The following is a 15,753-nucleotide window of genomic DNA, read 5'->3' as shown; positions in this document are numbered from 1 at the left end:
GGTCATTTGACTCAATCCCCTCTAATAAGCATCAGCAGTGTCAAGTTGCTCAAAGAATCTTCACTAAATCTAAATAAATATAAGAATTTTACAAACTTTCCACAAAGATTTATTGGGTACCTCTTGTGTGGCTACCACTCTGGAGTGTCTTCCTGGCATATAGGTTGGTGTTCAATAAATATTTATTGGATGAAGAATTAATGAATTAGTAAAAACTTGTGTTTTAGGAGGCTAATGTGCTGGATTTGAGAGGAAGAAGGCCAGAGGCAACAAGAACAGTTGAACTTTTGTTGTAATCCAGACCTTAGATTGTGAAAGTTTAAATGAGAATACAAGGAAAAGGGCAGGGAAGTGGTGGCTTATGGGAAATGTCAGTGAGACATTGTAGCTCATTGGCTACAGGGAAACTATTAAGATGAAGTAGAAGAAAAGAGTCAAAGACAGTTGGGTTTTCAGATCTGAGTACAAAGAGTATTCAAATAGTGGAAAGTAAGCAGGAATGGTATTATTTTTAGGCATGTTTGGATGGGGTCATGGGAGAAGCCTTTGCATGGAGACATCCTGAAACCACAACTCTCCAACTGGTGTCTGGGTCAAAGCCAGAGCTAAAAGTACCTCAATTCATCAATCATTGGAAGTACACATGTCAGCCATTAAGATTGCCACATCACAATGCAAAATCAATTACTTTAGGTTAAAAAAAGCATTTTTGTCTATTTTATCATATCTCTATAATCAAATTTCTTTTGCAAAACTAATGAGTTTTATTTAAACCAAACATGCTTGCAATGTGACTGCTAAAACAACAATATGCAATTTTGAACTGCATTAATATGGTATCCAAAGAAAGGAGCAATATTACATAGCATTGCTTCTCAAACCTTTTGTCATTATCACTCCCTAAGGAGCCTTTTTAGATTGCTTGAGACTGATGGTGTTTGGAGTTAAGACAAAGGGATAACTTCACAGGGAGAAGAGTGCAAAGAGCAGAAGCCTAATGACCACAACAGGAGGAGTGCAGGGAGGGCTGGAAACAGAGATGGTGCAGTTAAAGGATGGAGAATATAAGACTTGTGAGTCACTAAGTCAAGGGGGAAGAGAGTTTTCAATAGGCAGGTAATGAAAGAATTGTCAAGTACCAAAGAAAGGTAAAAAAAAACAAAAAAAAAAAACAAGAAAAGTTCATTAGATTAATCATTTTCAAACTGGATTTATAAAATTTGTGTCTGCGGTCATGAATAGGTGACATATTAATAACTAGTCAGATCAGTTTTAGAAATTAAATGGAAATAGTTGCCTGCCCCCAGTTAGTTGGAGCTATGTATATACTGTAAAATAAAGCTGCTTGGTCTGTTGTTTTTAATATGCTGTATGGAGTATGGACCCTGGGTAGCCGTATCACAACAAGGATTGCGATATAGTTTCTTTTCTAGTAGTGAAGGCTCTTCATTGTTCGCATCAAGGGAAACATAGTCCATCTAAGGTCGAGGCATATTTTCAGCAGGAACTGGCAGTTGTTCAGTCATTGGGTGGCTAACAAAGAATTTTCAGTGTAAGGACGAAGGGGGGTAGTCAGTCAGCTCCACCGTTCAGGTAGCCAATGTGCTCAGCGATGTGGTTGAACAGGAATGGGGACACGTCACTAACCGCATAGGGAAGATTTTCAGGCCACTGCCGTGTGGGATTTTGTTTATTGGTCAGTTTTGCAAACAACTTCCCTCAGACCAAATATTGAAGTAGTTTAAGCTTGGAGAAAATTAGGGAGGTGGTTCTGCATATGCATTGAGTCCTAGACTTGATGAGTTCTGAGAGATCATGTATCCTGGCCCTCGGCCTATGATCTATTCTGTTTCACTCTATTATTGACAGATAATCAACCGGTTTCTCCTTGACAGCTTCCAGCAAAGGGGCGTTCACTACACTGCAAGGAAGTTTTTCCTGAAATTAGTAATCAGTATCTTAGAGCTGTTGCAATTTCCTGGGATAGTGCATAATATCTACTAGCCAGTGTTCTTGGCACTTTAGAGATATTCACCCATATAATCTTCACTTTAACTCCATGGATAAAATGTCCACATAACAAAGTAAGTTCTATTAATGCCCACATTTTTTAGATGAGGAAATTAAGGCATGAGTTGGTTATGTAACCTTCGTAAGGCCAAAGGATTTGAACCATGGTGGTCTTACTCTAGTATCAGCTCATAACTAGTGTAGAGAAGGAACAACGGTTTTTCTTCTACCCATTTCAGGCTCATTTGCTGGGTCCTATAAGTTAGACTACTGAAAGACAGATTAGGCCAGGCATGGTGGCTCATACCTGTAATCCCAGCACTTTGGGAGGCTGAGGCAGGCGGATCACCTGAGGTCGGCAGTTTGAGACCAGCCTGACCAGCGTGGAGAAACTTCATCTCTATTAAAAATACAAACTTAGCCAGGCGTGGTGACACATGCCTGTAATCCCAGCTACTTGGGAGGCTGAGGTAGGAGAATCGCTTGAACCTGGGAGGTGGAGGTTGCAGTGAGCCGAGATCACGCCCTGGGCGAGATTGCACTCCAGCCTGGGCAACAAGAGCGAAACTCTATCTCAAAAACAACAACAACAAGTCCAAAAACAAAAAAAACAGATTAACAAGAAAAAAAAAAACATAAGTTTGTTAGTATGTGCATTGTGCATATACATGGGAACACCCAGTGATGAGTAACTCAAAGCGGGAGGTAGAACTTGGGTTTATGTAGCACCTTAACAAAACACAATACATGTTTTTTGAGGGAAGTGACAAGACAAAGGAAAAGGACTTTGAGTTTCCCGAGGTGATAAATGGTGAGAACACAAATATATGGGGGAAACTAGTAGTAAGTAAGGGCTAAGGTTAGCAAAGTTGGTGATGTAAATTTTTCTGGTGCCCACCTTTGGACTGAGAAGGGTCTAGCACTGTCTCTGATGATTAACTTCTTCCTTTGTGGTAGAGAGGGGAAGGAGGACACCTTGACAAATTTATGTCTTGCTATTTAGGCAAATAATGGAAGGGCAAGAGCTTTTCTTGTATCTGCTTCTTAATAATCCTTATGCCAAAGTAGCAAGTTTTGGGGTAGCATATTGTGCTATCTTTCACTTGTTCACTCTAATGTTTAATATCTCTTGCTGCTTATTCAAATATTTGAAGACAGTTATTAGGGTTTCCCTAAGCATTCTTTTCTCAGGCTAACTGTCTCTAATTAATGCAATCATTTTTTTTTTTTTCATGCCATGGTTGTGATCTTCTAGGAAAGCATAATTTAGTTTGTGATCGTCTCTCTTAAAACCATGCTCAGAACTGAACCCAGACTCCACTAAGTTCTGAAGAATGTATAGAATTGTGTGGAATCATGTAATTGTTGGTTCTAAAATTAGCCTGGAAGGTGAGAATTGAGAATAACCAAAATTACTTCTGAAAAAGCCCTAACTGACTCATAATAGAGAGTACATAAGATATTGTATATAATTCTGTCCAGAAATTCTTCTGCTCATTAAAATTTGAGAACCATTATGTTGACTAAATAATGCAAAACAAGGAAAGTTGATATGCAGATGCCTGCACATTTAAAACATTCTGTCTTTAAGGTAATAATCAAATCACCAGTGATGATGAAGAAAATACTCAATTGGTTCTATTTGCCTGAAATATTACTTCATTGTGATTAAATATTAAGCTCTATAATATAATATATATTAATTATTTTGTTGCATGAGAATTAAACAAGAAGGGGGATAAATATAGGTTCTAAAATCAATTTGTAAGTTTAATATAATTGGAGGCCTTGCCATTCAGCGTGTATTCTCAAGAGGGGAGCTATCATTCCCAAGGGGGTAAAAATTGGTTCTTGGTGGGCAAAAAAACATACTTCTTAAATATAAATCCCAGACATATACACAAAACATTTCATGGGACAAGTGACAATTATAAAGACGTGTATTAAAAAGCTCCTTAGAGAGTGATAATGACAAAAGAATTGAGAAACACTGCTATATGACATTGCTCCTTGATCTGGACACCATATTAAAGCAGGTCAAAACTGCATTTGTTGTTTTGGCTGTCATACTGCACATATTTTGGGTTTACATAAAGTTCATAAGTTTTATTAAAGAAATTTGATTATTGGGTTGTGATGAAACAGACAAAAATGTTTTCAAACTAAAGTAGTTGATTCTGCATTGTGACATGTCGATAAATCTCAATGGCTGGCATTTGCAGTTCCATGATTGATACTGAAGGACAGTTTCAGCTAGGCAAAGGGGGTAATTTTGTTCAGCAGATGTGGGGCTTTCAGCTTATAAGCTGTGCTCTGTGTGAATGCCTACAAAGGCAGATTAATAAATTCACTTGACTTTGGTTTTTGACTTATAAGCCCATGTATTTCATCCCTGATGCTGTACTGAGAAAAAAGTAAGTCCTGTGGCCATGACTAGTTCCAGCAAAGGGTCTCTCAAATATTTCTCAACTCTATCATCACCATCACCGAAAAATAAGCTCAAAATCTGACACCCTATTGAGACGGAAGAAGTGGTTTCAGTATGTTTGTTTGCAAAGGATGGAACATTTGGCTTTTACATATGTGTTTGTGATTTTTTTGTGGTTATATAGTTATTACCTTCCCCCTCCCCTTACCACTTAACAAATGGCATCAAATTCCTTTTCAGGAAGGAAACTGTCTAGGTAAGGCAAAATACCATTTATATAGTAAAATACCATTTAGTTGTAAAATAATATGTCCCAGGAAGAGTTTAGAAGGAGAGGGCGGAACACCTTAAAAGCTTAATTGCTCTGCATAAGAAAATATGAAGGATTTACCCTGTTTAACACTTCTGGAGAAGGAGAGGAAGAGAGACAAACATGGGAGGATTGAGATGGGCTGTATGGCTATAACTTAAAGAAGTGGTAGCTGGATAAAATGACCATGTCATTATTTTGAAAGAACCTCAATGTCTATCTTCCAAGGCTCAGTGGTAAATTATAATCCCTTCTCCATTATCTATCATTTTAGTGTAATATTTTAAAATGAAAACCACTTCAAATAATTATAACAGACACTCATGTGTGCACAAAGAACAGATGTGAATATTTTATACTTTTGCTTCAGATCTTTTTATTTTATTTATTTATTTATTTATTTATTTATTTATTTTGAGATGGAGTCTCGCTCTATTGCCCAGGCTGGAGTCCAGTGGCGTGATCTTGGTTCACTGAAAGCTCTGGCTCACTGCCAGCTCCGCCTCCCAGCTTCACGCCGTTCTCCTGCCTCAGCCTCCTGAATAGCTGGGACTACAGGCGTCCACCACCACGCCTAGCTAATTTTTTTTTTGTATTTTTAGTAGAGATGGGGTTTCACTGTGTTGGCCAGGATGGTCTCGATCTCCTGACCTCATGATCCACCCGCCTCGGCCTCCCAAAGTGCTGGGATTACAGGCGTGAGCCACCGTGCCTGGCTCTCCTTTTATTTTTTAAAAAGCCCTACATCATGCCTATAACCCCAGTATTTTAGGAGTCTGAGGCAGGTGGATCACGAGGTCAGGAGTTTGAGACCAGCCTGACTAACATGGTGAAACCCTGTCTCTCCTAAAAATAAAAAATAAAAAAAATTAGCTGGACGTGGTAGCACGTGCCTGTAATCCCAGCTATTTGGGAGGCTGAGGCAGGAGAATCACTTGAACCTGGGAGGCGGAGGTTGCAGTGGACCGAGATTGCACCATTGCACTCCAGTCTGGGTGACAGAGCGAGACTCTGTCTCAAAAAAAAAAAAAAAAAGCCCTACAAATAGAGCTAAAACTCCATCTTCCTCTTCCCCTTGTTTCTCTTCCAGAGGTAACCAATTTCCTAAAATAGTGAATATCAATTGCGAACTTTTAAAGAAGGTATGTATTCATTATATCTTCATATATTCATTACTAGTATTCACTATTATTCATTATATTTCAATTTTTTTACATAAGTATTATCAAATTGCATTTTTGATCTCAAAACTAACCTGTTTTATGTGACTTGCTTTTTTCACTCAACATTATGTGTTTGTTTTAGCCATGTTGAAAAACATAATCCTGATTCATTCCTTTACGGAACTGTAATATTCATTATGTAAACATTTAATGTCATTCATCAATTCCCCTGTGGAAGGAAGTTGAACTGTTTCTTTTTTTTGTCTCCAAACCTCCCTCAATGGAAGTAAAGAGGGAGGACCACCCCCACCTTAGACACCCACATTTCTTTGTCCCATAATACTCACACTCTCCACCATTATTCACCTGGAAGAAGTCATTATATTCCTTTACGGCTGTTTATGTCAGTCACTGTGGTAAGTCCCAGACTCCCATACTCTTTAACTTGCATGAGGTCCTCTCTGTTACATATTCCTAGCCTCTGCACTCCTTCCACTTTGCCCTTCGGAACCCACTGCCCTTTTTTGAGTTTTCAAGGATTCATACTCCATATTTCCTCCAGATGTTCAGTTCTTGGTTCTAAATTAAACCCAGGCTCTCTCTTGACTTCACTGCCTCCTCTGTGTCCTTTCACATAGTGGCTGTTTTCTTCACTCATCTGGAGGTGGGATGGTCAACCTCCTTGCTTCTCATTGCAGTTTCCAAACCATTCACCATCCCTCTTCCCTTTGAGTGTCCTGTCATCAACTCTACCCACAACCCTTCCTTGTAACAGTCATCCCAAACCTAGGTTACCCCTCATTTCACAAAGACATTTAGTTTCTAGGCTAATGCTTCTCAAACTTCAGTGAACACGTGAGTGTCTAGGGGGATCTTGCTGAACTGTAGATTCTGACTCAGTAGTTTTGCATTAGAGCCTCAGATTCTGCTTATCTGATAAGAACCCAGTAATGTGGAAGCTGTTGGGCCACTCTTCGAGTAGTAAAGTTCTAGCTCGCTGTCACTTTCCCAACAGAACTACTATCTTTTTGGGGGAGGATTTCAATCCCTATAGAGACAATCCTTCCAGCACCCTGTACTTCAGATCATTAGCCTTCTCTCCTCCAGTAAACTTGTTTCTATCTCAGAAATTCCCTCCCCTACACCTTGTTATTACCCAAACTGGCAACCCTTTCATGATCTTAATTTTCAGCATCTAATTCTCTATCACCTCTTATCTTTCCTGCTCATTGCTTCTATTGCCCAAACAAAACAATTCTTGAACTTCACTGATCCACTCAAACCCATAGTTTCTCTACCTCCCTCATTCCATTCATGTTCAGTCTTAACTTTACCCAGTTTAGAGTCCATGGCAGTTGATAATTACCACTCTCTTGTATATGTGGCCAACTTCCTTGCCCCTTCTTTCTTCATCGTACTCACTTGACAAAAATCTCAAACCTGGCTAATTACAATGCTCTGCCTACTACACATCTGCACCCATGTTCCTAAATGAAGACAAGGAAAAGGTTGCAGTCCTATTGGACTATTAGTCTCATGTTAAATTTATGAGCACAAACCTCAAGTGGAAGTGGAATGCCATCTGTCGATCATACTATCCCTATCCCATTTTCTCTCTTGCACTCTTCCAGATAACAATTTTGTGTGTTCTCCTTCCTTAACTCTCCGATACCTCCTCCTCATTCCTCACTCTCACTTGAAGACTTCACTTATTATTTATGGAGAAAGCAAGAATTATAAGAAGAAAACTTCACAAGCTCCCCCTCTAACATACACTCAGGTATTCCTCCTTAGAACTCTACCTCTCTTACCTACTCAAGACCATCCCTCTAGAAATTCTCTCCTTCTCTTCCTGCATTATATCTTCCTCTATAATACATTGCATCTTCCTTTCAGCATAAAGCATACTTTTTAAAAATTACTATAATTTAAGTTTTGGGATACACGTGCAGAATGTGCAGGTTTGTTGCATAGGTATACACATGCCATGGTGGTTTGCTGCACCCATCAATCTGTCATCTACATTAGGTATTTCTCTTAATGTTATCCTTCCCTTAATCCCCCACCCCCAGCAGGCCCCAGTGTGTGATGTTCCCCTCCCCTCCCTGTGTCCATGTGTTTTCATGGCTCACCTCCCACTTATAAATGAAAACATGTGGTGTTTGGTTTTCTGTTCCTGTGTTAGTTTGCTGAGAATGATGGTTTCCAGCTTCATCCATGTCCCTGCAAAGGACATGAACTCATCATTTTTTATGGCTGTGTAGTATTCCATGGTGTATATATGTGCTACATTTTCTTTATGCAGTCTATCATTGATGGGCATTTGGGTTGGTTCCAAGTCTTTGCTATTGTGAACAGTGCCACAATAAACATACATGTGCATGTGTCTTTATAGTAGAATGGTTTATAATCCTTAAGGTATATACCCAGTAATGGAATTGTTGGGTCAAATGGTATTTCTGGTTCTAGATCCTTGAGGAATCGCCACACTGTCTTCCAGAAAGGTTGGACTAATTTACACTCCCACCAACAGTGTAAAAGTGTTACTATTTCTCCACATCCTCTTCTATATCTGTTGTTTCCTGACTTTTTAATGATCTCCATGAGACTGGCATGAGATTGTATCTCATTGTAGTTTAATGACTGACATGAGATTGTATCTCATTGTGGTTTTTATTTGCATTTCTCTAGTGACCAGTGATGATGAGGTTTTTTTCATATGTTTGTTGGCTGCATAAATGTCTTCTTTTGAAAAGTGTCTGTTCATATCCTTTGCCCACTTTTTGATGGGGTTGTTTGCATTTTCTTGTAAATTTATTTAAGTTCCTTGTAGCTTTTTGTCAGACAGGTATACTTTCAGGGATCATTTCCACAGTTTTTTATCCTTCTGGCTTTTTCTTTTTTTTTAGACAAATTCTCACTGTCACCCAGGTTGGAGTGCAGTGGTACCATCTCGGCTCACTGCAACCTCTGCCTCCCAGGTTCAAGTGATTCTCCTGCCTCAGCCTCCCGAGTGCTGGGACTACAGGTGTGCACCACCACACCAGATAACTTTTGTACTTTTAGTAGAGACAGGGTTTCACCATGTTGGTCAGACTGGTCTCAAACTCCTGAATGCAAGCGATCCACCCACCTCGGCCTCCTAAAGTGCTGGGATTACAGGCATGAGCCATCGTGCCCAGCCCCAAGCATAATTTTTTTTCCACTTAAAAAAAAGAGCCTCTTCCCCATTAGTCCTAGTTCTCTGCTCATTTCAAAGTAAGCTCCCCAAAATAGTTATCTACACCAAGGTCTTTGATTTCTCCCTCTCTACCGTTTTTTAAGTCTACTACAGTTAGGCTTTTGCCCATACTACACCTCTGAATTGGGATTTTTTTCTATCATAATCAACATTAGATGTCTTATTAGCTTAAAACAAAAAAGCTTTTAAAAATAGCTTAGTCATACAGAATGCATAAATTATTAACTAAATGTGAACAGTTAAAATAAACACAATAACTAGCTGCATGCATACCCTGAAAATATGGGTTTACATTTGACTACCAGTTACTTACCATACAGGAAGCTGAAAATAGTTCTGCAGTCAGAACTGGCTAGATCAGTGTCTTACTGGGTGCCTACCTAATTGATTGATAGATTCATTTAGTCATTTATCCACACTTTGAGTTCTGAATTTACTAATTCACCCTACATTCTGCATGGTTTTCCTTGCCTTCCCCTCGCAGCCCCCACCTTTCGCCGTACTCTTATTAGTTAGTGGATGTCATATAGGCTTGCAGATTCCTTTAGGGAGCCGCAACACTATGAGGATCTTTTTATGAAACTTTGTTGACCTCACTGCAAATCCTGATACACTACATATTTTACGTTTTTACCTTATTTTTCTTATGTGTTTATTATATCCTCTTATACAAGAATCATCCAGACTGTTGCTCGTTCTTCCAACTGCTTTAACTTAAAACAGGGAGATTTAAAAGAGTACTTCCTCTTCAAGTGAATGAACTATTGTCTATACTTATTTTACTTTTAGTCTAAGTGTTTACCAACATTGTAATTTTCTGCTCCTTCCATGGTTTTACATTCTGCACACTTTATTTTTTTGCTACATTTTTCTGTCTTTGGTTCTAGTTTAATTTATGTACTAAAATCTCCTGGCGGACCACATACTGTCCCCTAATACAGCTTAGAGACCTTCACTAAAAACTGCATTCTGTTATGAGTGGTACTTGTTGAATGTACACCTTAACTAGCTTCAGAATGGAAACAAATGCTTATTTTTCATCAGGGATTCCATTGATTTGAAAGAAAAGTTTTCTGGGATACAACAATCAAGAAGATTATCTCTCCATGAAAAAGTAGTCATTTGTCACTATAACTTTCTGGGCCAGTTCCATTTGATGTGAAAGAACTGATGCTTGGAGTTGTAAATACACAAAGTCTTAAAATTCTCTATGGAACAATTGTTTGTGTGCAGCAAACAAATATGTGTTTGCCAGAAAATCATCATCATCAAACCTGTGTTTATGGAGAGGCTTGGGTATCTAAAGATTTTTGAGAAGTTTACATACTATATCTGATTTTTTTAAAAGGCAACACTTACTTCCATTATGACTTATGATTGATAAGTATATTACTGAAAACAGGGTTTTTTTTTAAAAAAAAAACAAAACAAAACTATGCTTCTGTGATGTCACACACGTTTTGCTCTGTGGCTTATGCAAGTTTCTCAAGAGGTCTGTGATTAGGAGGACTCTGACCAGGTCGACTATGCATGTGCTTCTACAACAATCAGATTTTCCTTCTTTGCTTGCTATAGAGTCTCTTTAAGTCCTCATATGTCCAGTTCTTGGCACCCGTAAGGCTACAAAGAGTCAGTAGATAAACATATTTTGGGGTGTCAGTTCCATAAAATGTAGTTTAAGGTTTTGTCAGCACTGCTATGCCGCCTAGGGACTGAAACCCATTCTGTTTATTTTTCTTTTGTGTGATCATTTGCTATCTCCACAGAAGCATTTATGGACAACAGTCTCAGTGCAGTAAAGATGTTACTATGTGCAGGGCTCTGTGGCAGAGGGCACTAGCAGACAGGAGGACAGACTCCAGAGGCTGACCAACGGCCGTAGGGCAGGACAGGATCGGAGTGAGGGGCTAGCAGGACACTCGGGTGCACCTGCCTCTGGGTTCACTCTGAGTGCTCAGAGGCCTCAGTCATGTGTTGGCTCACAGCCAATTGGCATCATTTCATATTGCTTCCTCCAGGCCTGGGCTGATGAGAACAATGGAGCTGTATTTTGGATACCTTCTTCATGAATAATCAAGACAACATTCTTGTGTAGTATACACCTGTGAAATCTCTTGTAAAAACAATAAAATACATATTTATATGTTAAATTTATTCTTATTATTCTATATGCTACTGATGAACTAATTGTCCCTAAAATTGTTTGTCTTTTATAATTGTTTTATTTAGAATACATACACACATACATTTGTGTACGTATACTTATAGACATATATTATATTTGTGTGTGTACGTGTGTGTGTTTTACTGTTGTTTAATCCCGAAGGTCTCCCCTGAAAGGCCCGTGTTTATGATTACGGGAAGCAGAATGAACCGGTTCAGCAAATTCTTTAGCATGATCTACAGAGATGCAAAATAACGAAGAATTGACTTCCTGGGGAGAAACTGACTTTCACTGCTTGAGGGTTTCTGTAAACTGAAGAGAAAGGACCAAAGCCTTGGCTGTTAACCATGAATATTAGCTCTAGGGCCATTTAAATCTAAGCAGTTCAGGTCACTCCCCTTACCCTCCCCTACAAAATTCCTAAATATCCTCATATGAATAAGGCAGATTTCAATCCTGTTTCCTGTTATGCAGAAAATTCAAATGGAAAATATTCCATTTCAGATGTTTGTCCATCATGCAATCAAATATTTTGTTATTTACGATGTACAAAACAATGTACTATACTAAGTGCTACTGTGTTTTGTCTTTTCCCTTAGATCAAAACCAGTAATGAATAATAGAAATAATATATGTATTAAAAATAAGAGCAAATAATCAGTAAGTGAAAATTATTGTGATACCAGGAAAGTACATGTAATTGGTAAGAACAACAGAGAAAAAAGTAAATAATATAAGAAGATAAGGTAATGTAATAAATAAAAGCACCTATAACCAATCAGGTTTAAATTTGGGGTCTGTCATTAACCTGCTGTGTGGCATTCGGCAAGTCACTAAATCTCTCTGCGCCTCAAATGGCATATCTGTAAAATGAGCATCAAAATCAGACTTACCCTGTGGGATTGCTCTGAAGATGAAATGAAGAAGTTTATGTGTGAAAAATATCTTGAAAAATATCAGGAATATAACAGCATTCAGTAAATAGTAGGTGCTAATACTGCTGCTACCATTACCACTATCATCATTACATTAAATGACGAAATATTCCAGGAAGCAGTGAATCGCAAATGAAATTTGTTAGGAGAAATATAGATGGGTTAAAAGAATTATATGATGAAACTAAGAATACAGTTTCTACCCGATAGAAGGTCCACAAGCCTTAGTCATCAGAATGCAGCATTTTTTTTCCCCATCAGTTCCTTCTTCCTCTTGTCTATTGTTCCTAAATCTCTCTAGAGACTAAGCATATCTTGCTATTCTGAGAATCTCTTGGTCCCCTCTGTTTGAGGGATCCAGCCAGCAAAGTAGTTGCTATTGGACCAAAAGAGACGACTCATTCAAATTTAGGCCTCTATGGCAAAGCAGGCTTATTCCTCTTTTGGGAGAGAATTTAACCTGTGACTCTAGAAAAGGAATGTATTTTATAGAAACTCTTAGTCATTATGTTTTAGATTCAATAAATTGGTTATATTTAAAATCCCCTTCTCTTGGTCAGTAAAACTAAACTTTTTTCCTACAATGGAATGTTCAGATTAAATATGCATATATTTAACTTGATCATACTGGTTGTTTTCTTGCATTATTTTTATGGAAATAGTATGAAGACTGAACAAATAACCTGTGGAGATAAGACAAAATTAAAAATTTAATCCTGGCAAACTCAATAATTACCTCCCTAAATTTAAATGAAATAGCAAGAATATCTTAACCAATATCCTGACAATGTATACTATACATGCAGAATTTCCTGGTACCTTTGCTGAGTTTAGTATTTCAGTGAGAAAGTTTTACATTTCAAAGTGTCCCAGTTTTTTGGCCAGTACTCAAATATCTGCCACAGTGGAAAGAAAGGGAACTGAGTCAAGGATAAAGAGGTTTGGAAAAGTGAATGTGGATGCATGGGGTTCTAGTTTCGTTTTGCCATTCACTTGGCAAATTTGTGTGACCAAATGCAGAGGCTCTACCCTCCCAGATTTTTAGTTTACTCACTGTATGTTATTGTCCATTTGGACAACACAAACCATTGCTTTTAGCTATAGAGTTCTGATATTCATAGTGCTTCTTCAGATATTTTGTTTCTATTATAAAAAACATATTTGTAGTAGAGACCAATAAGAATGTATTACTGAGGTGATATTTGGGGTCATTATAACCAAAATTTATTAAATGCTTATTGCTTTAAGATATTAAATTAAGCATCTTATAAATATTGTGTAAGTAAAGATTATCTTTATAACAATACTGTGAGATTACTATTATTATACTCAGGTTGCAGGCAAAGAAACTGAGGCAAATAGAAGTTAAACGTAATGACAAAAGCAAACATATATCTACTAATATCCATTACTTCTTTCTTCCTAAATAGAATCTCTGATTTTTAGCTGAACACATAGGATAAAGACTACTCTTCCCAGGCCGGGCGCAGTGGCTCACACCTGTAATTCCAGCACTTTGGGAGGCTGAGGCGGGGGAGTCACGAGGTCAGGAGATCGAGACCATCCTGGCTAACACGGTGAAACCCCGTCTCTACTGAAAATACAAAAAATTAGCTGGGCGTGGTGGTGGGCGCCTGTAGTCCCAGCTACTCGGGAGGCTGAGGCGTGAACCCAAGAGGCGGAGCTTGCAATGAGCTGAGATCGCGCCATTGCACTACAGCCTGGGCGACAGAGTCAGACTCTGTCTCAAAAAAAAAAAAAAAAAAAATTAATTAATTAATTAAAATAAATAAATAAATAAAACGACCCTTCCCAGCCTTCCCTGCGGTTAAGTGTTGCCATATAGCTAACCTATGGTCAATAGTTGTTGTTGTGTGGCAGCTTAAGAAAAATCCTTAAAAGACAGTCAAAGTCTGCCAGTGTTCTCTTTCTGCTTCTTCTTTTTTGTTTTTTCTTTCTCCTATCTGAAATGCAGATACCATGCTTGAGGCCCTGGATGCCATCTTGAACCTTCAGGAGGGGGACCTCACCCTCTGGGTGGCAAAACTGTCCCTAAGGCCACTATGAGACTGAGCCTTTATGCCACTCTCTTAATAACTAAGTCCAGGCTTTTACTTGAAAGATAAATGAAGTTATCTAGCTTATGATACAGATATTTTGGGTCAGAATCAAACTCAGTGTTAACTAATATGAGTATATTGGCTAAAAAAATACAGCTAGTGAGCAGCAGAGCTGAGATTCAAACCCCAGTTTGCCTAATCAGAAAGGGCAGAAATGCATTGCTATAGTGTTATACTAACATTATGAGTAAAAGGCTCTTCACTCTACAATATTAGACATTTAAAATATGTATACTCGATCCTGGAATAGTTGATATTTTGTTTCCAGTTAGTCTGCCCTTCTAATTAAATTTGACTCTGGCTGACATTAAATTGGGCTCTATATCCCAAGTACATACATACAGTTTTTGGCAAGAGAAAAGGTCTCCAGAAGGACAGTTCAACTTTAAATTTTTGTTGCAGATGCTTGGACAACATGGATAATGCACACCAAAGCTCTTGAAAAATTAGATTTCCATGAAAATAATTGCCAGCTGCCTTCTTCATTTGCATTAAGGAAAATGTGCCTGAAGGACTTGCTCTGTGAGAAGCTGGAGTCTGTATCTGCACGTGGAAACTGTATTACTGGGGACCACATTAAATAACCCACATAATTCAAATAATAAAATCATGTAACATTTCTTTGGCTATTTTAAATAAATGGATTTGAGAGCTCAAATATATGCAAGATACCTCAATTCTGCCCTCAACTTTATAAATAAAACGATAATGAGCTATAGTTTGTCTTTAAAGATAATGGCAGCAGGAAGGGCAGAAAATAATCGTTGTTTGTAGATAATTTGATTTCGCAGCTCATATCCCAAGAGAACTAATGAAAAGCTATTAAATTTATAAGAATTCATAAGGCAAACTCAGTTACAAATATTAGTAGTTTTCTGTATAATTGACATAATCATCTATTACAGTGGAAAAATCTTATTCATATTAGCAATCAAAAATCAAAACAGGCTGTGCACCGTGGCTTGTGCCTGTAATCCCAGCACTTTGGAAGACCAAGGCAGGCAGATCACTTGAGGTTCGGAGTTCAAGACTAGCCCGGACAACGTGGTGAAATCCCATCTTTACTCAAAACACAAAAACTAGCCGGGCGTGGTGGCATGCACCTGTAATCCCAGCTACTCAGGAGGTTGAGGCAGGAGAATTGCTTGAACCCAGGAGGCAGAGGTTGCAATGAGCTGAGATTGTGCCACAGCACTCCAGCCTGGGTGACAAAGCAAAACTCCGTTGCACCCCGCTCAACAAAAAAAAGTCACGAAATAAACACTTAAGAGTAACTTTGCCAATAAATATACCAGACTTTATTTTTTTTTTAATTCTCTGAGTGCTTTAAACAATGGTTTAAATTAATAAAAAGACATATTACATTCTTCTATGAGAGGACT

At 38.3% G+C, this 15,753-nt stretch overlaps 1 long non-coding RNA gene across 3 annotated transcripts in view; it reads left to right on the top strand.

Moving 5' to 3' along the window:
* The window catches only part of LOC108584536, a 39,203-nt gene extending 23,849 nt beyond the window's left edge, over nucleotides 1-15,354 (top strand). For 2 of the 3 annotated variants that reach the window (XR_002517424.2, XR_004178572.1), the window contains 2 exons: nucleotides 5,839-5,890; nucleotides 14,774-15,354. This is a non-coding gene — a long non-coding RNA (uncharacterized LOC108584536). Of the gene's footprint in view, nucleotides 1-5,838; nucleotides 5,891-11,170; nucleotides 13,822-14,773 lie in introns of those variants that run through there. The other variant, XR_004178573.1, reaches the window with a different exon arrangement.
* The last annotated feature ends 399 nt before the right edge of the window (nucleotides 15,355-15,753 follow it).

This window comes from Papio anubis, chromosome 1 (assembly GCF_008728515.1).
Source record: "Papio anubis isolate 15944 chromosome 1, Panubis1.0, whole genome shotgun sequence".
In the NCBI taxonomy this organism is placed as follows: domain Eukaryota; kingdom Metazoa; phylum Chordata; class Mammalia; order Primates; family Cercopithecidae; genus Papio; species Papio anubis.
This window is presented reverse-complemented; position numbering and strand designations above follow the sequence as displayed.